At 38.3% G+C, this 26,063-nt stretch overlaps 1 protein-coding gene across 1 annotated transcript in view; it reads left to right on the forward strand.

Moving 5' to 3' along the window:
- Positions 1-2,875: 2,875 nt before the first annotated feature.
- TENM2 (teneurin transmembrane protein 2) overlaps positions 2,876-26,063 on the forward strand; it is a 1,282,302-nt gene continuing 1,259,114 nt past the window's right edge. The window contains exon 1 of the mRNA XM_055387572.2: positions 2,876-3,361. The gene's annotated coding sequence lies outside the window, so the exon portion shown is untranslated. The remainder of the gene's footprint in view (positions 3,362-26,063) is intronic.

A 26,063-nucleotide genomic window follows, 5' to 3' on the forward strand; every position in this document is an offset into this window, starting at 1 on the left:
ATCACTGTACCCCTGGAGTTTATAGTCAGGTTTGTTGGGGAGTCTCAGTTGCATTGTCTGTAATTGGAAATAACCATGCTTAGCCAAAAGAATTGTTAAGGTTAAAATGAGAAAAAAAAATCTGAGCAAGTTGCCTAGCACATGGTGGGTGCCCATAGTAGATTAAGAATATCCTTGGCGAGGTGGCTAATGCCTGTAATCCCAGCAATTTGGGAGGCCGAGGCGGGTGGATCACTGAGGCCAGGAGTTCAAAATCAGCATGGCCAACATGGTGAAACCCCATCTCTACTAAAAATACAAAAATCCGCCGGGCGTGATGGTGCATGCCTGTAATCCCAGCTACTCCAGAGGCTGAGGCATGAGAATCACTTGAACCTGGGAGGCGGAGGTTGCAGCGAGTGAAGATCATGCCACTGCACTCCAGCCTGGGCCACGGGGCAAGACCCTGTCTCAAAAAATTCTACTGCATGCCTCTTTAATTCTTACTATACTGAATGATTTATCTCTGTTACTTCTGTATTCCCCCATAATGCCATCCCCAGCATCTGTCTACCTTATTTCCCATGATCCCCTTTCATGTAGTCTGATTGGCTGTTGGACAACATGACAGGGGTTAGTCATGTGGACTGTAGCACCAGACAGACCTGCGTGGGAGTCCTTCTCTGCCAGTTATCCAGGTATGTGACCTTGGGCAAGCTACTTAATCTTTCTCAGCCACATTTTACTCATCTGTGAATTGGGAATAAAAACAGCTCCCCTCTCCTAGGAATTATTATTCTTATTCCAAGAGTAGTTTGTGTGTGTGTGTGTGTATGGTAGAGAGTGAGAGTGAGTTTAATTAAAAGAGACACATTCTTGCCCCCATGGAGTTTACAGTCTAGAGGGTTCATGTGTGTCTAGGAGACATACACTAGCTAAATCATAACACAAGTGGAAAACTGAAGCTACCACAATTTTTTTAAAGTTACATGATGCCTTGAACACCTGTAATAACCCAGAAAGATCTCATGACTTCCCTGAAGAAGTTGATGCTGGAAGAGATAGATGAAGGATAAATAGGAGTTTGCTAGATGAAGAGGGGAGAGAAATGCATTCCTAGCAAGCCCTCAGTAAATGCCCCTCATTAGCATTTCAAGCATATGATCACCATCTTCTTGTTAGAATATAAGCCCAAAGAGTATAGAGATAATGCCCTTGTCATCCCCTGTCACCACTAGGACAGCACCTTGAAGGAAGTAAATGCTCAGTAAATATCCTTGAATGAGTGAATGTTACAAAATCAATGAATTTCTTGAATGAAATCAAAAGTAACTGCCATGGCCTCATTCCATGGCTTTATTCAGAAGGCAATTAAGGGAGATGCAAATTCTAGTAAAAAACAGCATAGACCTTGCAATAGGACAAACAGTGTCTTCATTCAGGGCCTGTCCCTTGAGGGAAGTGACACCACATCTCAGTCTCAGCCTCCTCATATGTAGAAGGGGGGTAGGATACTTTCTTTACAGAGTTCCTTTAAAGATTAAGATGGCACCTAATTAAAGGATGAACAAGAGTATGTAATCAAGAGATAAGTATTATTAATATTAGCACTATTAAGACATTGGCAAATTTCAGGCATGCAGTTTTTCAAGGTTTGTAGGTTATTGAAGACAACAAGCCAGGTACAGCTTGAAGGCCAGAGGATGTTATCACCCAAACACCCACCAGGCCTTTACCTTGCTGTACTTGCCTAGCGTTCATCCACACTCCTCATGCTGTCTCCAGTGACTGAGGGCCAGACTGCAGGGTTTAGATTCTTGATGTATTGGGTATGATATACTAGCAGTTGGTAACATTCTGGGGCCTCGGTTTCCTCCTAGGGTGGATCATACAGTGTCTGAACAGGTTAAAATCAGATAATTCATAGGCAACACATTCCACAGAGCCTGCACATGGTAAGCAAGCAATACTTGTTCAGCTGTTACTATTAAAACCACCAGGCCCTGCTGGATTTTCTGTTAATTACCCTATAAACTGAAACAGCCTTTCCTGGGCTAAGAATTGTTTCTTTTCAAAGATTCCCTTTATGAAAAAAAGAGAAGTAACTCCTCTCTGACGTCTGGAAATCTAGCTTCCCCATCACTACGTCCTTGGGTGCAGGTTCAGAGCCACCGGGCAGCCTAGATGAGGCAGGTGAGCAGCGGCTGAAGACTCTGGAACCTTTGCTTCTCTCTGGAAGCTACAGAGCTCGGCTCTGCCCTGCTCTGCGTTCCTAACCCTGGAAGAAGCGGTCTGGGTGCAGCCAAGCACTGGACATGCTCGCGAGAGCCAGAGCAGGCTCGGGTCGTCCGCAGGACTCGAAGGCTTGCTGTGCTCTCCTGTTTGCAGAGACCTGGGTGTAGCTGTGGTGCATAGATGTGGTGCATCCGGTGCAGAGCGGATCCCTCGGTGCGTGCAGCTAGGGATCCAAGCCTCCTCAGGCTAACCCTAGAGCCGAACTGAACTCTGAGCCGTCCGGGTTTCGCGCGCTCAGTTCCTGGTCTTGGAAACGCCCAGCTGGGGTTCTCTCTGCAGACAAAGGGGTGCACGTGTCCCTAGCGCCCCTCTTTCTCAGCCGTGAGCCCCTCCCTGGCTGCGTACCCCGCAGCCACAGCAGCTGCAGCCCCAGCGCCACCACCCAACCCCGGCGGCCTGGGCCGGTGCGCGCTCTCGGGGCCCAGGGATTGGCTCGTACTCCCCATTCAGGGACCGCGAGGGCTGGCGGGCGGCGCACGGCGCTGTGTGTGTGTGTGTGTGTGTGTGTGTGTGTGTGTGTGTGTGTTTGTGTGTGCGCGCGCGCTCGTGTGTGCATGTGTGTGTGCGCGCGTGTGTTGTGCGGCGCGCGGGCGAGCGCGTGTGTGCGCGCGAGAGCTCGCGTGCAGGAGTCACTGGGTGTGCGTGCGTGTGTTATGGGTTTGATTCCAGAGCAGGTTGCACATTGGTCCTGGGTGGCTCGCAGGCTCAGGTCGTGCTTGGGCGTCCTCCTCCTAATCGTTTCCGAAGTAGCAGCAGCAGCAGCACCACCACCACCACCAGCAGCAGCAGCAACAGCAGCAGCCGCCGCGGCAACATCGAGCTCAGCGGCACAGCAGGCAGAACTGTGCAGAAGCGAGCACCGTTTGGGGAGTCCGGGGGGCGGGTAAGAGGGAGGAGGGGGAAAGCCTGTCTTGGTCTTTGGGATTATTTTTTTCCCCTTCTTTCCCTCTCTCTCTCTTTCTTGAGGGTGTGTGTTGCCCCCTCGAAGTGAAGGAATTTTGCTCCAAAGCGAGCTGGGACCGAAGACTCTAGGCTAAGTTATCTATGTAGATGGTGTCAGGGAGCGAAGCTACTGACCGAGCTGCTGGTAAATGTTTTTCACTTCTTACTCTTTAATGCTTAAGGCTTTTTTTCCCTTTTCTTTCTTTCTTGTTTCCTTTCTGTTGCTCCTCATTCTGCAATCGCTCCTGAATCAGCTGCAGTTCTCTTTCTCTCTCCTTGCGTTTGTGCAGTTTACAACTTGTTTCATGGTTTTCTATGTATTTTTTTTTCCTCCTTCATCCTCAGATGAATGCTGGAACATTTAAATTCGGCACTTCGGGAGGTCATCATTAGTTGCATGAGTTTCAGGGGGGAGGGGAAAGATTGCTAGAGCAGACTGTTATTTCCCTGCAGAAGGACTGCCGGTTTCTCTCTAATGTTCATCGCAATTATAGGGATTTTTTTTTAGGATGCATTTTAACGCTGCATTGCTGTTTAAGGTTATCGTTCTCCAGGATTACAATGCATTTGACTCAGTTTTGACAGCATGAGAGATGCCAGTGATTCCAGAACTACTGTATGGTACATGCTGGCTAAAATATTCAAAATTGCAGGAGGAATCATTTGCATTCCAAAAGAGAATTTCTTTAAAAATGCCGTTTTGCATCACATTGCTACAGATTTGCAGGAGGCAATAATAGACACCACTACCCATGTTGCTTGCAAAGATAATAAACATATAAGTGCTTTAGTGCATCACATACTGTCTTGGGCTCCAGTGATTGAGCTATTGCTAAATTTACTTAATAATAAATTTAGGGCTATGGAGAAAGAGGGAGATTGCTGGTACTGTTTTATTCAAAATTGTGAGACACATACAGCAATATCTCTCTTAGATCTTACTTGAAGTGGCATCTTGTCAATGGAGGGGGGGGGTTCTGCATACACATGGAATAAAATTATTTAAAATAGCCAGCATAATGAATGCAAATTGAACTCTAACTCTTTTCTTAAAAATAGAACTCACTCTGTAACTCTGGCTGCTAGGATCTGTTTTAAATATTATTTAAAAATTAATATACAACAGCTCTTTAATGCATTCATATCATTTAAAGTTCTTTGGAGGGTTCTTGATCATTACCATGTTTTATTTGTTTTGCTTTTTTCCTCTTAAGTTTTCAGTTCCAGTTGAGTAGAAAAACTGAAGGGCCAGTGAGTAAAGGCAAATCAGCAATTTAGAAAGGAATCAGTGTATAGTTGTAAAATTTCTGCTAAGCCATGGAAGAATGAACTAATATAATGGCAGCTTAAATGGAGGAAGGGGGCCTCTGTGGTACAGCAGGTTGCAGTTTCTGTACATGTATCATCATCCTGAGAAACCCTGAACTCTAAACTGAGATGAGGACATCCAGTTCAGGGATACTCTGAGACACATACATTCTACAGAGGGAAAATGTTGTTATTCAAGGAACCCTCCTTCTGCTAGGTGGTTGCCACATCATAGAGCAGCAACTTGTCTATGTGCCAAGAATACGTTTGCAATAATACTCTTAAACTTTGTTTAAATGTAAACTTAACTAATGTTGGAAGAACTACATGAAACAGTGAAGGCTGTTCAGCCCCAAAAAACAAAACAAACTGTAAATTAACTCAACTAGTCAGATCTTCTTTTATGTAGAAAAAAACCTACTCTAAGGCACCATGCAAATTCACCTGTTCTGGGTCCCCTGTGTTGACAAAAGCCTTTCTTAAAATTGTGAACAGAATTCCTAAGACCTAAAGCTTATTTCTTCCTTTGTAGTCTGCTGAAAGTAATAAGGCATTTTATTTAGAATGAAAGCTCAGCTTATTCATGGGTCCCTTGAGATGGCAATATTGCTGTTTTAAAATATTTTCATGGACCTTTGAATGGACTGTTTTGATCAAGTTAGTGGGGGGAAAATCCAGCTTGCATTCATTAAGACCACAGTTGTCTTTGAGTGAAGCATTTGTTTGTCTAGGTACTAAAGAAAAATGATTTCATGTAGTAAACTTCAATCCTAAGAACCCAAGGTACCTAAAGAGTCAGGTTCCCTCCTTCTAGGACCCAAACCAAAAAGCATTATACCCCATGCTGGGCAGCTGTATTATTTCTCTGGCATATTCCACACACATGTGTATGAAAAGATAACTGACCAGGCTAAGGGCTTATTTTGCTAGTCTGATGGGGCAAGATTTCTAATTGTTATGTAACATATTCAGATCATGAATTTATTTATGAAACATGAAAATTAGCTTCAGTTTCAGTATCTTCACTAGACTCGAAGACTATGAGTACGTTGATTTAAAGGACATTTTTTTCCTACTGAGGTTGTTTTTTTTACCCACCCACCCCTCTTTCTACTTCTAGTTTCCTGGCAACTTCTGAAAAGCTCTGATAATTTGTGTTAAAATATTAAACATATCTACATTTTGGGTGTGATGCCAGGTTAGATTACTATTCAATCAACTGGATTTGTATGACTCTTACATCGTTTGGTGTGGTATTGTGTTTGTGGCTTGTTGATGGGTTTATTATGATAATAATTATTAAGTTTTTTTAATTAAATCTTAACTAAGCTTATTTTAACTTTTTGTGCCTAGTGTTGATTTCAGGTTAATGTATGAAAATCATACTATCATCTTGATAGCCTTGCTGGTAACTTAAATAGTTTCATTTCAACTGGTCTTCTTGTTAAATTTCAGCATGGCATTGGACTTAACTGGAGAGAAGGTAACTTGGGGAGATGGCTATGTAGAAAGATAGGTATCCGAGACTGTTGATTCATGGAACTTGTCAATCACATTTGGCTGTATTGTTAGAGTTCCTACTTTCATTTTGATAAGAATGGAGGTTTCTCTGCATGTGTGAATCCTTTATTATGCTACAGCTACTGAATGTTTCTTAACATTAATTGCTATTTTTTCATTGTGCAATTGAAGGGAACTTTGAACTACTTGTGTGTTTTTAAGGAAAACCTGTTTGGCTAGTTTTTTTCATTGTTTTCTTTCTGTGCAGATTAATTTTGAGAAGTGATTTCTGGTGAAATATGGTCAAGGTCATTTCGAAGGGCCTTTTTGTCCCTCCCCACTTGAGAACTAAAACTTAAACAGAAAGACAGACTTAAAGAGGCACAACTTAGCATCACCCTACTTAGCTTGAAGGGGGCAACATGAAAAGCCTATGTTATTGTCTTTCATTACTTTGTGTAAAGCAACAGTTTTGTTCTTTGAACTGCTGGTTCCTAGTAGCCCTGAGGTACTCACAAGGAGAAACCCCCCATTCTGCACTCATAGTATATACCACAGATTCCCAACCTTCAGGGAACATTGCAAGACATATATATATATATATGGTTTTATTTTTTTTGATGGGGAGGAGACATGTCTTTTGATACATTCTCAGTAGTAGGGGACATAGCAGTATTTGATTAAGCATGATGTATTTTCTAACTACATAATACTCTGCTTTAAGTTTTGTGAAAGCAACAGTAATTTTATGAGTTTTATTTGCTGAGAGCAAATAGTAGTTTTGTCAAAGTATTCTTTGTACTTCTGGTTTATATTTTGCTTTAAAAAGGGAATGTTCACATTGTTCAGTACTATGCACTATCAGCAACAGACTTTTTAAAAATTATTTTGGGTTGTTTTCTCTCCTTAACAAACATAAACCACTACTTAACATAATTATTTTAGGTGTTTTAAGACTGTGTAATAAGAGGATAATATATCAGGTCCTGCTCATATTTCCAAAAGATTTCATAAAGTTATGGAGGTAGAAAATGTTTTCCCTAAAATTAATGTTACTCATGACTGCAGTCTATTTAATATATTGTGTACTACAGTATGATTCTGAAACTGAAATACTGCATCCTTTTTATGAATTCTTAATGGGAAAAAATGAAGCACCTCAGAAATAGTTTGCAAATAAAGTTCCTTCGTTTTTACTGCCAGACTTTCACTGGCCCACCTCTCCTAAGTATAGAATTACGAGCCTTTCAGGCGAAAATAATGATCAGGGAAAAAGTACAGTAATGTGCTTTTCGAATGTACTATGAGTGAAAAGAGAGCAGGTGTTTTTACACTTTTCCTATGAGTTTGATAAAGAGAAACTGAAACCAAGTAACACAGCTAATATGTTAGAATAGAATCTATATTCCCCATAAAGATTTTTTTTCTACTGAACAATAGGAATTGATCTTTGATGGAACAATTGACAGCATCCCTTATCTTATCAACATAGTGTTGCTCCTGCCAGAATATTCGTGGTAGATGCTAAAGAACCACCTCTGTCTTGGGAAATATAACAGTGCATTGTTTGGGGGAAAAGAGATGGTTTCTTTGAAAGTTGAGACTTCTCAGGACTTGACAGCAATTCTTTGAGAGATGCTTGAGTCACTTGGACATTTGTTTAGATGACCTATGGAGAAAGCCCAGTGTACTCTTCCATCTCTAATTTAGTTCTGCTACAGGTTTTTGGAACATAAATATGAAGTTTTCAGCTCATTCATTCTTACTATTACATGAGTTTATGATTTCTGGAATGTGATGCAGATCTATAAAAGTATAGAACCCAGCTTTCAAAAAGTCAGTCAGTTTTACTGCTCTGTTGACTAAATTATTTAGCTGTATGTAAGCTTAAGCTTATTTGAAAAAATATTAGAAGTTTTGTATAATCTTTTCTGTTAATATGACTTTTGTAAAGTGCTTTTATTAAGTTATATAAAAGGGAGTTATGTACCTTGTAAAATAAAGAACTCATTTATGAATTTGGTTCCAAAGAATAAGTCATTTATTTTGTTTATTTAGGTTTTGCAATTTTTAATTTACCTAGTAGGAGACAAGGACTAAAGCGGGAGGATGTAATTGGTGTGATGAAGATGAAATTGATACTGATGATAATATACCGATTCTAAATCTTAAGATGGGACACATCATGGAGGATTCTCTTGGAAAAACTTTACATTTAAATATCATTTTTATTATTGCTTAGAACTTCACTGATACTCAATATTTTGACGTCTCTCCTACTTCAATTAGAAGAATAAGTGTCTATGTGGAAAAAAAATGCTACTAAATAGAAATGATTTTTGGCAGAGGTTAAAAAAATCTCATAATGTGAAATAATTACTTCAGAAAATTGTATAAGCTGCTTGCTGTATTTGTAACATGTTTTTTTAAAAAAGTCACTTCAAAATCTTATTGTAAATGTTGGAAATAGTCAAGTTAGGTTCCTAGATTGTTTCTAGGAATAAAACTGAACCATGATAGAAGATAGCTATATTCGTGCATATGGCTAGTCCAAACAGTAAATATCTACATAGTTAAAATCATTTTTATTGCTAGATAACTCCTTGCAACAGACTTTCTGATCTTAATTATGATAATTTTTCCAAGCCATTTCATATGTAAGAGTATATAGTTATATATTACACATTTCAGTAGAAATCACTTAGAAGAAACATAAACAAATTAAAGCTACAGGAAAGTATATTTTAGTCTTTATTTTTTAAAAATTCCTTCAATAAGTAGTTTTTGGATTCCAAAGACAGGCCATGTACTGAGCTAAATCTGATGGTAAAAGTAATTTGATGCCAAAAGGATGTCTAAGAAAGTAAATGCCAATAGGGGTGGTTCCTTTTTGAAAAAAATACAAATAAAGATTTTTGCTCTTTATGTCTAAAGCATATTAGAAAGGTGGTTTGGTTATATTTCATTTTGGGTTTTTCTCAGGCAGTAATTGCATACAACTATCCACGCATCCTCTGCCTTCCATTGTGTCCAGCTCATTTCTATTCATGGAGCCTGGTGTGATATGATACCTGGAATTGGAGACCTAAGTCAAGGTTTGGCATTACTGGCATGGATTCAACAGAGGCCCGAGAAAAGGGCAGTGTGAATTAGTGGGAAGAGGATGCAGACGAGAGGAAAATTTATTCTGTAGTTGGCCACCATTTTCCTACAGTAATGATTCTGCCACCAGTTTTATTTTTAACCCCACTGAAACTTCTTGAGAAGGCACAAACTGGCTTCTCTATATTTTAATACTATGAATAATAACATAATTATTAGAAAAGCATTTCACAGTGGTTAGGGCTCCACAACTCGTGTGACCCAAAATCTAATTTTTGTCTTCTCTAATCCTGTTTATATATCCCCACACATAATCAGACGCAGTCAGATGAAACCAATTACTAAAGGAAAAAAATCAAATTTATTTATTATATTTATTGGATGTGTCTGTTGCTTAATTATCCATTGGCGAATTTACATGTGGCCACAGAGAGGGCTGTGGATGAGTGTGGAAAATGATCAATCATCGCTTCTTACAGTCTAGAGGAGGCTCCAAGAAAACAAGGGGGTGAAAAAGGATCCTTTCTCATTCCTGTCAAGGTGAGAATCTAAAAACTGAAAGTCATCACCCAAAAAAGTGACAGGTGTTTGGCTTGACATAGAAAAATCTCAAAAAGATTGAGAGTTACCAAAGTTTTCTTAACCACCTGATGTAATGTTAGGAAGAAATGAAGGTGGTCTATACTCTTTGGAATAAACAATGATTTAGATGTTCAAAGGTGTGTGTTGGAAAAGTAGCTCAAATGATCAAACAAAGCAGATCACCAAGTACATCCCTCAGCTGTGCTTTTGGGGACAAAGATGGAAGGATGGTGGGGTGAGATGAGATAAGGTGAGCATGAAGGACAGGTGAGGTGCAAAACAGTGTTTGCAGAATTTTATTGACCATTATGAATAACTCAAGTGAGCAACACAAAGTCCAAGATAGCACCACTAACACAGTGAATTAAAATAGATTTTGTGTTTGGCCTTAGAGTGTAAGAACATACACAGACTTATTTTGGGACTTGTATGTTTTGGTTAAAAAAATTCCTCATCACAACCAAAAATGGTTTTCTTCTCTTTTTTTTACTCTGCTCTCAGTTTAATGGGATCAATCTTGAGCACAGCTTATTTTGTATTTTTTTCCCACTTGTTATCATCATACATTTTTGGAAATTTATCATTGTAGAAATTTCCTTTTTAAATAGATAAAAACTGGAATAACTACCCTTTTAAGGAAATACGGCAAGGTTAGATTGTTATAAGAAGTGTATCTTATTTATATAATTCTTCAGTTCCAGGGACCACAAAATCTTTAAAGTCCATCCCATTCATACTCCCAAATTTGAAAGTATATATGAACTTCAGGGGGAAAACAAACTACTGTTGAACTTGAGACATTTGGAAGCTGTCCTCTAGGAATTAATGAATGAAACATGTTTTAAGAACTGTGGCACACCATTATTGCATAATTTAGAGAAGTCACTGGGTAAATTACGACTTATTGTGAATTGCCATTTATTTGTAGAAGCTACCATTCAGTTCAAGCACTGTAGATTATCCTTTTGTCACCAATGACTGCAGAGAAGTTAAGAGCACCATGAGTCTTGGGAGTGGTTTGATGCTTGTGGACTTAGCAAGAAAATATTAGAGAAGAGCATTTTTTTTTGTATTTGTTGTAATGTATATTTTAAAAGTTATTCTGTAATAGAAGTTATTACAGAATAAAACTTGCTCTCAGCAGGATTCATTGCAGAAGCCAAACAGTAAATAGATAGAGAGCCTGAACTCTTCTTCCTACAGCAGTGATTTTTCACCCAGCTATTCCCTAAGGCCACTCTAGGTATATGAGGGGCACTGGTTCTTTTTATATGATTTGTGTATGTTCCCATAGATTGTGAAGTCTATTCCTGGGCAATTTTCAAGTTAAAATTGTGTTACGGCTACCCTGAAGGTTGTCATTTCTTGGTTTTTCTCTTGTCAGTCAATTCATAAGTGTTTATTAAGCCCCCATGGGGTGTACACAGAATCGTACACAGTTTGGGGAGGGGGGAAAATGTGTTTGTGGATGATTGCTGTCTGCTCTAGAAGCAAAAGTACTATTGTGTGTGTGTCTGTGTGCATATGCATAAAATTGTATTTTAATCACAGAAGTTTAGTAGGGGTGTGTGTGTGTGTGTGTGTGTGTGTTTAGAACTCCAAATGTATTTACTCTGAGAAAAGCATAGCTTCAGGTGAGATCAAGGATATAACTTCTCAGCTTTCTGTACTCTTTTTTTAAATTGAGATATCTAATAACAGACATGATTAAGTAAAGGGTAAAGCCAGACGGTCAGTATTAAACTGTGTATCCTTGCCAGGAGGATGCAGATCATTGTTCACATCTGGGTTTCAGAGTAAGGACAAATTCTGATGCCGGTCATTTTTAGGATGTGCCGGTTGCCTGTGTAAATTTAATCAGTGAATAGATAAATGACTCCATGCCCCCAAGCTGTCAATTTACATTTTTCATGAGCAATGAATCAATTTATGATTTACTTTTATTTCAAGAAGGGGTTTTGGGAAAATGATTGGAATTGAGAAGGAGGGAAAATTTTCAAGCATTCCCCAAATGCTCCATGGATGAAAAATATTCTCTAAAGGATTGTATTTCTCTGTTGAACTTGAAAGCATGTAGCGAATATGTAGGTTCTGGGATTTACTTTCCAAAACTTATTCACACTCTTAGATTCATCTTTTATCAATCATTTGTGGGAAGGGTAATATTCTTGAAAAGCACCAGGTGAATAGCTCTGAAAGTGGATGGCAAAGGCAGAGTGCTTGGCGGCACTGACCCTTTCCACAGCCCCAGGTAATAGCTTCCTAGACTTGGCCAGGCAGCTCTGACTTTTGATATCACCCATCAGGCTCTTGATTAGAGCTCATTTTGACTGTGATTTTCAAGATGTACATATTTCAATTCCAGTAAATCATAGCTAAGCCATCAAAATTTCCTTTCCATCTTCTGTTCCTTGTTGATCTGAATCAGAGAAGCAATGGCTGGGAAAAAAAAAAGAGCTTTTGCTGATGTGTTCCCCATATTTCAACTTTGACTCAGCTCTTTTCCTGTTGGGTTTCTAAGGATTTATGAAATTGTTTATCTCTTACTGCCAGTCCTTCTGAATGCAGTCTTTTTGATGAGGGACTATTATTTACCACTCACCAAATTGCAGATTGCAGGATCTCTTAATTTATTTTCCAATAATTTATAGAATTAACCAACACAATACATCTGTGCAATTTGAATTATTATTTTTGATTCTGTGATCAGGTCATGTTCTCTCTTGTTAAGGTAAAGACTAATTCTGGCTAATGTAGGTGGAAAAGAAATGTGTTAGAAGGATATTGAGAATAACAGAGTTGCCAAAATAAGATATAGAAACAGGCATTTCTCCTTCTGCCCCTGAACAGTAGCCTGGCTGGAGCCCTCCATGTCCCTCACACTGGAAAACCCATTGCCATGAGCATCACCCACACGGCTGCCCTAGAAATGCGGCTGCTTGCACAATGCCTGCAAGAAACTCACCCCCATCCTTGCTTCTAACGGTCCCTGGCTCACCATTGAAAGTTCCAAGCTGGTGCATCCACTGGTTTGGCTTTGATAATTGATTGAGTGTCCACTCCCTTTCTACTAGGCAGTCTGGGAAACTGAAGAGAGTCTGCCCCTTATGTATTATATAATAAGAACCAAAGACTTTGACTTCCTGCAAGATAAATATGATGAGATTCCCTCAAAATAAAAAGTACAGGGAAAGTCAACAAAACAGATTAGATTTTTTTTTTTCTTGTCAGTCTTGCTCTGTGGCTCAGCCTGGAGTACAGTGGTGCAATCTCGATTCACTGCAACCTCCACCTCCTGGGTTCAAGTGATTCTCCTGCCTCAGCCTCCCAGTGGATGGGTGGATGGGATTATAGGCATGTGCCACCACACCAAGCTAATCTTTTTTTTTTTTTTTTTTGAGATGGAGTCTCTCTCTGTTGCCAGGCTGGAGTGCAGTGGCACAATCTCGGCACACTGCAACCTCTGCCTTCCAGGTTCAAGTGATTCTCCTGCCTCAGCCTCCCGAGTAGCTGGGACTACAGACACACACCATTATGCCCAGCTAATTTTTGTATTTTTAGTAGAGATGGGGTTTCACCATGTTCTCGATCTCCTGACCTCATGATCTGCCCGATTTGGCCTCCCAAAGTGCTGCAATTACAGGCATGAGCCACAGTGCCTGGCCCACACCAGGCTAACTTTTGTATTTTTTGTAGAGAGAGGGTTTTGCTATGTTGTCCAGGCTGGTCTTGAACTCCCAACCTCACGTGATTCTTCCGCCTCAGCCTCCCAAAGTGCTGGGATTACAGACGTGAGCCACTGCACCTGGCCTGCCCCACAAAAATATTTACCATTATTCCTTATATGGAGAATAACCCATAAGGATCTTAGGGGATGGATAGTAAGTGTGTCAGAGTGTGAACCTAAAAGCTTAAGATCAATGAGAGCTTCTCTGTTGCTGAAAATGAATTGGAAGGCATTCTAGATGATAACTGTATTAAGCCAAATGCTTTTCATTTTAGCACACACAGATCTCAAATATGTTGGTCATGTAGAATTCCTTTTGGTATCATCAAGAGTCATATTAAAATGTTATCTGCTTGAACTCTGCTCATTTTGAAGTTAAAGATAATTCACCTGGAATGGGCTGATGTTTGCCTATGTATAAATAGACAAAGAAAGCACGTTAATCATAGGAATTCTGGATAATGTATCAGAAGAATGTTTCATTTCTACTTATAAATTAGTAATAAATAATAATGTGGGACTTGAATAAAATAAAACTGCATTTCTTTTTTCTGTGGTTTAGACTCTCTGGTTCAAACAGGTCTTCCTCACTAAATTATTAGTAAACCTACTGAAGTGCAGGGCCCAACCAAGTAATCCACATCTCTAGTAAAATTTTTGCATCTGAAGGCTCGGCCTTTAATTCTTCAATTCGAAATTAATATATTTATCCTTCCATCACTGTCTCCCACGGATTTTGAGAATTAATTAGAAACAAAATCACTTTCAGTCCTTGGATGTTACATTCTGTGCTGAAAAAATATGAGATACTGAAGTGTTATTAATAATGACAAAGATTCATCCAATAAAATAATCCGGCTGGCTGAATTCTCACATGGTTGGTATTTTCTAATATAAATTACTGTAGGATTAGATAGTTAAATATTGAATATTGTCTCATTTAATGCAGTTCCATGAAATATTAATGATAATGATGGTTCTCCAGTTTGGGGAATTCGGAGATGGTTTTTTACCGACTAATAGCTTTGGCCGGTAACATAATACATTTTACAAAATGATAATGAAGATATTTAAATGAAGGTGAAACAGGAAATAAATGTCCACTAAACTTATAGACTTCAAATAGGTCAACTGTCACAAAAATTTTTTACTCTTCTGTTAAATAGTTTACTTTCTATTCTAACAACAACACTGTGATGATTTTTTGATAGCTTTGAGAATTTGTTAAAAAGAACAGATCTACCCTATTAGACTGTTGAAGAGAAGAGCTGTTGATGTTGTTTAGTTGGCATGAGGTGTAAAAGTCTGAAAATTGGATTGGGCTTTGAAAGAAGGCTGGTCATGTTGAGTGTGACAGTTGGATTGGGATTGTGCATGAAGTTAAAAAAGAAAGAAAGCAAAAGAGAAAAAAAGGAAAGAGTGAAAGAGAGAATGGAAGATAAATATTGATAGAATAGTCCAACTAGAATGCCTGAGGCCTGCTTGGAATTGAATTTTGAATGCATAGAACAAAAATGTTTCAATTAAGTCTTTTAGTTCAAGTTGTTTGGTTTGGTGTTTTGATTTTTTTTTTTTTCCAAATCTTCCTTTTCTGACTTTTCTTCATGTTCTTGATTCTGTGAGTTTGTATCTCAAAGTAGGGGATGAAAAACTAATGACAAATAGTGAAGTGACTGTTGTTGAAACACTTTGTCATGAATAGAGAATAAGAACATATACCAGTACATCAAATTGATTTAAATTGGATATTTGTGTGTGTATGTTTTTTTTTTTCTCTAGGGGGAAACTTTAATGTTTTGTGAGATAATTTTATTTAAAATTGCAGTTATCCTTGTTTCAGACCTAGTAATTTAACAGTTGAAAAGCTCCCTTTTTTGTTCTGTGTAGTTAATGTATGTGATGTGAGAGAATACGTATTATTTTTAAAAATGTTTGGGGGTTGTATTCTTTTAGCACAAACTTATTCCTTGATAAAGGAGCTGGCTATAATTTGCAGAAATGACTGTTTCTTTTTCTTTAGTTGTTGGATAATTGCTCTTTGTATACACTGTGAAAATGTTCATATAGCCCAGTGACAAAGCCTAGCAGATGCACTTGCAATTATCTGGAATTTAAGTAAATTTTGCATCTGATACACACAAAGCAAACACTTTGTCCAAGCAGGCTCACATACTGGCATGTGGATTGCTGTGAATACAATGAGTAGATTTTTAATGGAAAACAAATGGAACTATTAGTAAGTCTTGTCTTTTACTTGAAAAGACACCAGCTTTAGGCATGGCCTCCAACTTATTCATATTCATAGTTGGTTTGGTTCTCAATATGACCTTTAAAACTGAAAAAAAAATTTAAATGTTTAAAACAAAATGTGTAGCTGTGTCTTTCTTGGAGTAACATTCAGAGATTTCTGGAAGAGAAATGGTGAAATAAATATCTGTTTCATATTCCAATTTTTTTTTTTTTTACTATTAAGAAGAGCATTCAATTGTTACAACTTTTAAAATGTAAAAGGGGATTTCATATTATAAATAAATCATGCTATAGATAAAAGATAATTACAATGTTACTTTAACAACCTCAATTCACAAGAGGGACCATAAGAAGGAATATATAATGGGTCCAAATTCTACTTCTTATTGTAAACAAAGGAGATCTAGCCAGAGGAATAGTTGTCCGCAAAAGCCTCTTTTCAAAGGTTTGTTTGAGATTAATCCTTTCCACTGTGTATTTTTTGTTGTTGTCAGACTTACGTAGGTGAGATCTTTGAAGGCTTAATCTTTTTCTCTGTATTTATTCTTAGAAAATATTAAATATATGGAGCTACTTGGATTTTCTTAAATGCCTTTAGATCTTTTGGGGAGTTTAAATCATTTTTACTTTCAATGAGAGGGTTACAAATAAATGGTCCTATAGACATTGTATTTCATAGTTTCAAGGTGCTCCATGTCATTTCAGCTTTTGAATGAAGCAAATTTCAAAAGTATTTCAGGCAACATAAACGTGGGCCTATCTTGACCACTTTCTGCTTTCTTCTCAATCTAAAATGGAATCTAATAATAACGAGAGATCTCTTCAAATTCTTTGAAGAATCAGGAGCCTCCAGGGGGTCTAAGGGTGGAGTTAGTGTTTGAAAAAAGTGGATTTGGGAAGAAATTTTGAAGATAGAAAGGGAGAGCCTGACAGAAGTATTTCAGGCTCTGAATTAAAATGAGCCAGATGTGCTGCTGCTGGAATATCCTTCCTACACAAATATGCCTCCACCTTAACCACTTTTCCAAAAACAAAACATAAAGCTTCCTCAGCTAAGTACTTTTTATAGAATTTCAAATGACAAAACGTGCTCAGTTGCGCATTGCCAGATTATTCTGTGTAGTCCACAGTCTCCCCAGTGCCATGCGTGGCCTTTCCCCTCTCCCCTCCCCCACTCCTGCTTACATTTCTTAAACTATTGTAGGCTATCTTTAGGCTTGGAGAGGAACCAGGTGCTTTCCTTGGTATTTAAGCAACTTGCTATTTTGAAATTCCCGTAGAGAGCTGTGGGCATTTTTAGTTCTGTGTCTTGATGCATCCTTTTCCCTTTCTGAAGGAGAAGCTGCTTACATAATACCCAGAAGCGGACCCTTGGGAACTGCAGAGCTATTTTATGGATATTTTGCAAGAAAAGGAACGCAAGAGCTCCAGTGTCCTGTGTGCCCTCCCGCGAGGGTCTCCACTGGAGATATTTGCACAGTAGCAGATTCTCAGAAGGATAAATATACACAAATCCATCTTTCAAAGAGGGAAGAATCCGTAGGAAGCTGCACCTAGGAGGGTGAGAGCCCACTAATAGCTCAGCCCGAAAGAGCTTCTTGAACAATTCTAGAGCCAGGACCCAACTGTCAGCAGAGCTTGCCAGGGAGACAGATGCTGCGGTTGGAAGACAGTTTTCCTCAGTTAGATATTTTGTTCTTGTAGATGGCCAACCATGACTCATGGGGAAAACAGGAGAGAGAGGGAGAGGAGAAAAGAAGAGTAAATTAATCATTTTATTAATCTCTATTTAGAATTCAGTCATGTAAGTAAATGTCAACCCAGTGAACTTTCCATGAAACTAGGTGTGTTGTAAAGACAGTTGCAGGGTTTTAAAGTTATGCCAGGTGATAAAGGCGTCTAATTTAACCTGCAGATTAAATAACCGACACAATTTCGGGAGGATATCTGTGGGAAATAGTAATGTAGGAATTATCTAATAATCCGGCTCAAAGGAAGCATGCTTTTGAAGAATTGAAAGGACATGAATTATTATTTTTTTTGTGTGAGAGATGATAGGTTTGTTCCCTGTTCTCCCTATATTTGCGTATGTTTGTTTATATTTGTATGTGAAAGATGATCTTTTTTTCACTTCTTTCTTTTTTCTTCCTCTACCTCTCTCCCATTATGTCTGTGTGTACATATGTGCATATATATGAGATATATACACATATCATACCTACACAGCTGTGTTACATTCAGCCAGGTTACCTCTGCACCCTGATATATCAACTTTCATCTACATTTATCACTCCCTTCCAGATCTCCTCTGTAGCTACGTGCAGTTGATTAGGTAAAAGCAGAATATCTGCTTTGTGAAAGATAGCAAAATTCACTTTTTGTCACGCACGCCAATTGCCAGATTCCGAGTTTCCTTCAAATTCCCAGAAAGGGGCTAATATTGTGGGCGATCATCTTAGCTTCCTCTGTTTTTTTCTTTTTTAAAGATTTCTCATTTCCTTTGAAAATAAACAAGAGGAAAGTTTGGCACAGTTTCCCTGATTCTCATTTGTTTGGGGCTGAGTATTTCAGGCTCCCTCTGAGCCAAGTTTATTTCATAGATCTACTATGTAGGTCTCCAAAACTGGAATAAGTTATGCATTTGAGTGCCTGACAGCAGCCCCTATGCCAAACTCTTGATATGCCATTTTTCTGATGGAGTCCCAGAAGTGTCCCTTTTTAGATATGCATGTTCTTTGTGAGTTGGCATGGCAGATTGCCAAAAGGTGTATGTTTGGGGGAAAGGCAGGCTTTTATTTTATTCTTTCTTACAACTAGTTATTTGGAGGGTACTCTAGGAACTGAAAATCACAGCTGTGGATCTAATTTAGAGAGTGTAATTCACAATTGACGTGTGGAAGAGGTAGCTTGCCATCTTGAGCCACCCTGCTTGTCTGGCCAATATGGAACTGTCTGAGATGAGGCTCTTCACCTCGAGGTCTACGTGTCTTTCACTGTATCTCATGTCAGATCAAGCACTAAGAGACTATCCTGTCAATTTGTAGCACTCCCTGGAGAACTTTGGGTCTTGAAAACTGTGGGTCATATTGATCCTTGAGTGAAGGTGGTTGCATTTCTTCTGAGGTTTATCAAAATAATAATGACATTTTTCATTTATCTGTTTCAGACACTTACTTGAGAATGCACAAAAAAAGATGGATGATTCTTGCACAAGTGTCAGAGAGGTTGCTATATTTCACATGGCCTTGCACATATGTAGTATGTGCTTGATAAATATCTGTTGAGTAAAAGAAACATGTATTTCTTTTCCTTCAGGAACATAGAAAAAAATGTACCATGTGATTATATATTTTTTAAATTTTTCTTTATTCCTTTATTTTTTATTTATTTATTTTTTGAGATGGAGTCTTGCTCTGTCGCCCAGGCTGGAGTGCAGTGGCGCAATCTCAGCTCACTGCAAGCTCCCCCTCCCAGGTTCACGCCATTCTCCTGCCTCAGCCTCCTGAGTAGCTGGGACTACAGGTGCCTGCCACCATGCCTGGCTAAATTTTTTTGTATTTTTAGTAGAGACAGGGTTTCACTGTGTTAGCTAGGATGGTCTCGATTTCCTGACCTCGTGATCCGGCTGCCTCGGCCTCCCAAAGTGCTGGGATTACAGGCATGAGCCACTGCGCCTGGCCACATGTGATGATTTTTAAACCATAAATGGTTGAATGAGTTAGGGGCAGGCGTATCACCTGAGGTCAGGAGTTCAAGACCAGCCTGGCCAACATGGTGAAACCCCATCTCTACTAAAAATACAAAAATTAGCCAGGCGTGGTGGCAGATGCCTGTAATCCCAGCTACTCGGGAGGCTGAGGCAGGATAATTGCTTGAGCCCGGGAGGTGGAGGTTGCAGTGAGCCGAGATGCACCACTGCACTCCAGCCTGGGCGACAGGGCGAGACTCCGTCTCAAAAAAAAAAAAAAAAAAAGTTTCTGTTCTCTTATAAATGAGGAAATTGTCACAAATAAGATGGACAGACATTGAAAAAATACGTGTTGAGGGAATTAGGATTAATAAAGTCCTTGAATCAGTTGCCCATCAAATAATATAAGGATATTTTAAATAATATTTTTATTTTTATGATTCATATTAATTAAAAAATTTGCTATACCAGTGACTTTATAAAGATTATCAAAGGAATAATTTTTGGCTGGGCGCAGTGACTCACGCCTGTAATCCCAGCACTTTGGGAGACCAAGGCGGACAGATCACCAGGTCAGGAGATCAAGACCATCCTGGCTGACACGGTGAAACCCCGTCTCTACTAAAAATACAAAAAATTAGCCGGGCGTGGTGGCGGGCGCTTGTAGTCCCGGCTACTTGGGAGGGTGAGGCAGGGGAATGGCGTGAACCCGGGAGGCGGAGCTTGCAGTGAGTGGAGATCGCGCCACTGCAGTCCAGCCTGGGCGACAGAGTGAGACTCCGTCTCAAAAACAAAATAAAACCATACAAAACAACAAAAATCAAACAAACAAAAAACAATTACATGAAATTAAAATGCCTGCATCCATAAATAAAGTTTACTGGAATATGACCATACTGTTCAATTGCGTGTTTTCCGTGGATATTCCACTATAACAGCAGTGTTAATTAGTGTGGCTCTCGAGACTTTCGGCTTCTTAAATGTTTTGGTGTCTACTATTTGGCCCTTTACAGAAAAAGTTTGCTGGCCTTTATCTAATGTGTGGTTTGCAGAGGTTAAAGTGCTATGATACAAAGCCTGTGCTCATTTTTCTGAGTTCATGAATATTATTGGGTTTGGCCTGCTTTGCGATTGTTATGTTTTTGGATTCTTAACTATGTGAACCAAGGAAAGATTTTGTACCTAGATGAAGAGATGCTATTCCTTATGTAGCTATTGGTTTTACAGAGGAATAGACTGAATTTTTCCCTCTGAGGTGAGAAGGAGATATATCAAAGAATGGGGTCTTAGATTTGAATTTAACTTTCCATTCTTTGTTTTCTCTGATCCATGAAGGCAAGTTGGACTAACTGCCTCTTTCCCCTCTCCAAATATACACACAGCAGTTATTCCTCGCTGATTTGTTTTATATCAGTGAATTATTAAGGCATATATTACTAGTCTTTATTCACACACTATTGATTCCCCCTTACCTATGGTGTATTTCTGGTCAAGGGAAACCAGATTCACTTATACTCAAGAAACATGTGTGGAATACTATGATATATCAGAAGCCACACCCAGGGCTGGGATTAGAAAAATGAAAGAACAAAAACATCTGCCCACCATGCCAGTGAAGACCTACCAGTATTAAGAAGCAGTCACAAAATAAACCACTTCAATATGAGGTGTTACATCAGTTACAGAATAGTTACCAAGAAGAACTGATATTTATTGATTAAATATTCTAAGCACTTTACATATATTATATAATCCTCAAAAGAGTTCTATGAGTTTATTATATTAACCTCATTCTTTTTAAGAGTAGAGAACTGAAGTCGAGATTGTATGGAATAAAATTTCCTTATCTGACTACTTAAGTGATGGACCAAAGACAGAGAATCCAGCCCACATGACTCCAGAATGTTCCTCTTAGCCATTATGCTATAGGGCCCTCCCTGAAGTACATACAGCATATTTTATAAATATAGTATACTCTGGATGTGACATAAATGGGTAGCTTCTTATGCCTAACTAAAACGTAAAGAATTAGCCTGAATGAATGTGGCAGAAAGAAGAAAGTTAGATCAGGTATCGTACACAAAAGTACAGAGACCAGAGAGAGCATGATGGATTTAGGGAAAAGCAGGTGCATCCATTCACTGTGTCTGAGAAACAGCATCAGGGAAGACAGTGCTGGAAATTGTAGGCATCAGATCATCCATTGAGTCATTGATCAACTCAGCAAACATTTATTGACTTATGCTAAGTGCCGGGGATACTAATTTCAGCACTGAGGTAGTAAATAAGCATACAGTTTATGGTCCAGTGAGATGAGCTAAACAAAAACATAAATAAACAACAGATAAATATAATCTCAGAAAATAATAAGGACTTTGAAACTAGAGGGAGTTTACGTACTCCCTCTAGTTTCATATATGTACGTAATGTACAAAAATGAACATCTATGTGCATGCATGCACTGGTTAATTGAGACAAGGCATGCAGAGAAGACTTCTTAAAATGTATGATATTTGAGCTAAGACTTTGGTAAGAAGAAAGAATCAGCACTTATTGGATCTTTTCAGGCAAAAGGAACGATACATGCAAAAGCCTGAGGTGGGAATACAAGTGGAATGCTGATACAAAGGAGAAAAGACCAAATGTGGTTATCTGGTGGTCAGAGAGGAAGCAAGTCCATGATAAGATTAGGGAGGTGGTGAGTGATCTGATCAGGAGGATCATGTAGGCCATGGTAAGGAGATTTTCCATTTTATTTTCCATGCAGCAAGAATTTATTGGAGGATTTTAAGCATAGGAATGCCATGATTATAGTAATGTTTACAAAACATGATCATCTTCCCTCAAATGTTACTGTACCTAAATTACACCTGGATGAACCAGACTTTAACGTAACTACCATCAAACTTCCAGCTGCAGTAATCAATTTATTAAAAAATAGAGGGAAAGAGGACTATGTTTAAAGGACACTATAGTAATCCAACCAGCACAATTCTGACTTTGCCCTTAAACTCTAAAGGACAAATATCTCACAAGAAAAAACATTGCTAGAAGCTGGAGGAGAAATGTATAGATTATGAGGACCTTAAGAGATATTCGTCAGCACAAAGTATGGGACTTGTTTGGGTCTTGATTCAAGTTATTAAATAAATAAATACATGAACAGTTAGAGAAATGTGAACACACATGGGATGTGGTTAAGAAATTCGATTCTTTGGGTGCAGTGTTATATGCCTGTTTACAAAAGTGAAGGCTTTACGTTTTAGAAATACATATGCTAGATTTGCAGACGAAATATGTCTATACTTTGCTTCAAAATAATATTAGGAAGGAGGGGGTGAGGTTGTAAAGAAAAAAGGATTGGCCATGTTGAAGTTAGTTAATGAGCTGTGAGAATTCATACTGCTATTATATTATGTGCTATTATGTTACATTATATTTATTATAATATATTTTATTATTATATTTTTGTATATATTTGGAGTTTTCCCTAATAATTTTTATGTTTAAAAAACCCTGTTTATTCTGTGGAGATGGAAAGTACAATGTTAAAAGTAGAAGAGTAGAACAATTAGTGGACTCACAGTTTTCTGAATAAAAGATGATGAATTCAGGTGAAAGTGGTAGAAGTAGTGAGATGCGGATGGATATGGGATATGGTTTGAGAACCAGGTGACAGCCTTTGCTAATGTATTGGATACAAGAAGTGAAGGAAAGAGGAAAAAAGTATGACCTCCAGGGTTATGGTTTGAGCACTAAGTAAATGGTCCTGCCCGTTACTGAGAAAGTGTCTTTTAGGGGACAAATACCAGAACCACATCGAAAAGTAGTGGGGATGCATAGAAGGCAGATTGTCTGGTGGCAGATCAAGCATAGATTAGGAGGATTGAGGCTTGGAGTTAGGGAGTCCATGGTAAAAGATCATTGTGGTGATTTTGTTGAAAGATGCTGAGCACATTGATTCAAGTGATAAAAGTAAGAATGGAAAGAAGGCAAGGGATCTAGAACATACTTAGGAAAAGGGGTCAGCGTGCCTTAATTGGAAGTGGGAAGGAAAGGAGGAAGAGCCCAGATTGCCTTCAGGGTTATGGTGGGCATATGGTGGATGGTGAGCAGTATTCATCAGAACAAAAGAAGTTTTCGAGGAAAAGATTCCAAGTCCGATTTTGATTTTGAGAGGTCTTGAGTAGGAATGTTTTATGTAGTTAGATATATAAGCCTGAAGCGCAAGGGAGTGATGTGGAACAACACCCCAAAAGTGGTGTGTGAGCAGAATTGCCCAGGGAACTTGAGAGAAGAGAGGAAGGAATAGAGCTGGAGATGGAACACTGGAAAATACCAGCATTGCCAGCATAGAATGAGGAAAAGGAAGTGTGGGGAAAGATTGAAAAGTGCCAACAGAGGAGACCCCTGTAAGAGGAATGCTGTAAAACCAAGGCAGAGAAGACTTTGAAGAAGCAGGACGCTGTGATTGTGTTAGATGCTGTAGAGGCATCTATAAGATCTGTATTGGAAACTCCATCAGATTTGGCAATGAAAAAGCCATTGTTAAATTTCAGCAACGTCACAGTCAGTGGAAGAGAGATCTACATTGGGTTAAGCAGCTAAAGAGAGTTCAGAAAATGGGAACAGGGATCCCTATCTAGAGAAAAATTGGGAGAAAATAAAACAGAAATTAGAAAGATCAAGAAAAAAACATTCTATCAAATATCAACCTATTTGGATTGTTAGAAGTTTTCCTCTATTGCAATTAATCAGGGATTTTACTTCCATTTGCTTTATGAAATTGGGCTGTTCATGGGAAGGTTTATGTTATGAATCTCATTTAAGAGTTTATAATTGGGAACATATTTGAAAGAAATCTACATCCAGGGCTTTATAATGCAAAACTGACCTCTAACTACCAAACTTACTTGTGTATTTGTTGCTTTAAATAGCCTGCCAAGAATGTAATGGGTAAAGAATTCTGTGTGCAGAAAATAACAGATGTTTGGGTCGTAATATAGACTTGATTTTTGAGTGTATCATATATTTATTCTGGTCTGATTGCTTGATTAGGAACCACTTAATAAAATGGAGAAAATAGATTGGAAAATCTAAAACCATATTTTTACGCATAGCGGTATCCCACTACCTTGTACAGAGCTTGTTTTTTAAATGAATGAATGGTTAAATTTGTGATTTACATGTATCAGATAAGCTTATCAGAACTCCTAGCTCTATTCGTAGAAAATTGTTTCTTCCAAAATTTCAACAGGTAGTTTAAAACGTTTCGTAATTTACTTATGTAAAAACCTTCTGGCCAGTGGACCTTCTTGAGGAAGAGTAAGTTGTTGTATTTTGTATGATTTTCTAAAAATTTTGTTTGTGGTTTTTTTGTTGTTGTTGTTTGTAGGATTTTTATTTTGACAGTTTAGTCATTTAGCCAGTGCATTGGCTGATTGGTTTGTTGATTGATTGATTGATTTGTCTTGGTGTGGAAGTTAGGAATATAGGCTAGTGTAAAAGCTGCTTAAACATTTTTTTGAAATTCAGAAATTACACTTTTCTAACTGAAAACACTCCTGACTTGATGAGAGGCCTTGATTAATGTTATAGGTGTACATTGGCAATGGAAAAGAGTTTGGTCTCATTGTCTTTACATGCAAGCCTTGGTTAAAACTACTGAGGTTTGCTAATGGAAAGAAAATTACCTCAGAACACTAAAACTATCGTGGGTTACTCTTATTTTCTTAGATCGTATGGAAAAATCATTCTTAAGGCATTCATATTTCATGTTTCTTATTCTCAAGTGTACAGTGAGTAATCTTGGACCTTGAATGTTGATTTCTTTATTTTACAGATCAGTACTGACATGACTTATGGGGTTGCAGAAAGTTTGATGACATGCAGGAACATCTGCCATTATACTCCATTGCATGAAAAGAACAGTGTCTGAGATCTATCCAAAGTGGAATGAAAAAAAATAACATTAACAGTAATAGTAAAAACAGATTAAATGTTGCTTACTTTCTACAGTCCCTGACCATTAGATTTAATCAAGTTTTAGGCTTTTGCAAAGCAGGTTGTAAAATCCCTCCTGTCACATTTTATTGCAAATGTTGCTTTCCAAGTTATCCATGAGAACAACCAATTGAATCAAAAGAAATACTATTGTATCAGTGGGAATGATTGTTTTATACAGCAAAGCACATTGTACAAGCTTGTTGGTAGCTGGAATTTGAGTACCCTTTTAGCTCCCTCTCTTTTTTTTTAATGTAGGCAAATCTCTTTGGAGTCCCCAAATGCTTATTTTATTTTGCTGTTTTGCTGCTCCTGCCTTTACTTATTCAGTGAGTCACTTATGGAAAGAGTTACTTGCTTGAGTTGATTTAATTCATATCATATAAAATTCTTTTTGTGCTTATATCAAATTGATTCTATTATTCACCATAATATTTTACCCTTCTTGTAACAGTAAAATGACAAGGGATATTTTTGGACAGACTCTGTAGTTCATATGAAAAAGAACTAGGAAAAAAGGGTCTTTTTCAGAAAAATATCACTGGAGAAACATAGCCATTTCAGAGCTGTAAATTACTTAGGAGAATGTTTTGTTTCATCTTCTAAAGGGGAAATTTGGGCCTGAAGAAGTGAAATAACTTGAAAAACCATCTATAAAACTTGTTATATTGCCTAAATGAAACTAAT

This window comes from Gorilla gorilla, chromosome 4 (assembly GCF_029281585.2).
Source record: "Gorilla gorilla gorilla isolate KB3781 chromosome 4, NHGRI_mGorGor1-v2.1_pri, whole genome shotgun sequence".
NCBI classification, from domain to species: Eukaryota; Metazoa; Chordata; class Mammalia; order Primates; family Hominidae; genus Gorilla; species Gorilla gorilla.